Source organism: Mandrillus leucophaeus, unplaced genomic scaffold, assembly GCF_000951045.1.
Source record: "Mandrillus leucophaeus isolate KB7577 unplaced genomic scaffold, Mleu.le_1.0 Scaffold11, whole genome shotgun sequence".
Classification (NCBI taxonomy): domain Eukaryota; kingdom Metazoa; phylum Chordata; class Mammalia; order Primates; family Cercopithecidae; genus Mandrillus; species Mandrillus leucophaeus.
Window position 1 is genome coordinate 1,264,676 of NW_012099209.1, and position 1,418 is coordinate 1,266,093.

The 1,418-nt window shown below is 54.0% G+C and overlaps 1 protein-coding gene across 1 annotated transcript in view; it reads right to left on the reverse strand.

Annotated features, from left to right (window-relative positions):
* Positions 1-748: 748 nt before the first annotated feature.
* BST2 (bone marrow stromal cell antigen 2) overlaps positions 749-1,418 on the reverse strand; it is an 11,906-nt gene continuing 11,236 nt past the window's right edge. The window contains exon 6 of the transcript XR_001007139.1: positions 749-775. The gene's annotated coding sequence lies outside the window, so the exon portion shown is untranslated. The remainder of the gene's footprint in view (positions 776-1,418) is intronic.

The window sequence follows — 1,418 nt, forward strand, 5'->3', positions numbered from 1 at the left end:
CTCCTGCCTCAGCCTCCTGAGTAGCTGGGATTACAGGCGCACGCCATCACGCCCAGCTAGTTTTTGTATTTTTAGTAGAGACGGGGTTTCACCATGTTGGCCAGGCTGGTCTCGAACTCCTGACCTCAGATGATCTGCCTACCTCGGCTTCCCAAAGTGCTGAGATTACAGGCGTGAGCCACTGCGCCTGACTCATTTTAAGTTTTTTGTTTGTTTTTTTGGGAGAGTCTCGCTATGTTGCCCAGGCTGGTCTTGAACTCCTGAGCTCAAGCAATCCTCCCACCTTGGCCTCCCAAGGTGCTGGGATTAAAGACGTGAGCCACCGCATGTGGCCTGTGGTTCCCATTCTGTTGATGGGGTAACCGAGTTGGGAGATGGGAGGACACGCCACTGACTTACGGTTGGCCGGGCTTAGGCTGCCACACTAGCTGTGAAGAGGACCAGAGGGTAGACACAAGAGTGGACCGGCCCGTCTTCCCGCCTGCTCCCCACTGGGCCGCCAGGGGGCGATGTTACAACATGATTACAGTTGGGCTCTGGCTCCCCTTCCCTCTTAGAATACAACCCGTTTTCCCCTCCCCTTCCTTCCTCCTACTCCCCCTTCTCCCCCTCCTCCCTCCTCTTCCTGTTTCTCCTCTATCTCCCTCTGCCCCTTCTCTCCCTCCTTACACCTGCAAAGGACTTGATCACACCTTCATGGTCTTTTCCTCTTCACGCCTTCCTGTGGCCTCCCCAACGCTCTTCCAAGTGCATTCCCACCGCAGGGCCTTTACACCTTCTCCTCCTCTGCCTGGCTAATTGCTGCTCTGCTGACAGGTCCCCTCCTACAGAAAGTCCCCCTCTCCAACACTACCCCCTTTTGATCAGCTCCTAGGGCCCTGACATTAAAAAGATAATTGTAGGCCGGGTGCTATGGGTCACGTCTGTAATCCCGGCACTTTGGGATGCTGAGGCAGGTGGATCACCTGAGGTCAGGAGTTTGAGACCAGCCTGGCCAACACGGTGAAAGCTCCTCTCTACTAAAAATACAATAATTAGTCGGGCTTGCTGGCGGGCGCCTGTAATCCCAGCTACTTGGGATTGCAGGCACCTGCCACCACTCCTAGCTAATTTTTTTTTTTTTTTTTTTGAGATGGAGTCTTGCTCTGTTGCCAAGGCTGGAGTGCAATGTCACAGTCTCAGCCCACTGCAACCTCTGCCTTCCAGGTTCAAGAGATTCTCCTGCCTCAGCCTCCCAAGTAGCTGGGATTACAGGCACCTGCAACTACACCTAGCTTACTTCTATATTTTTAGTAGAGATGGGGTTTCACTGTTGGCCAGGCTGGTCTCGAACTCCTGGCCTCAAGTGATCTGCCCACCTCGGCCTCCCAAAGTGCTGGGATTACAGGGGTGAGCCACCATACCCAGCCTTTTTTCTT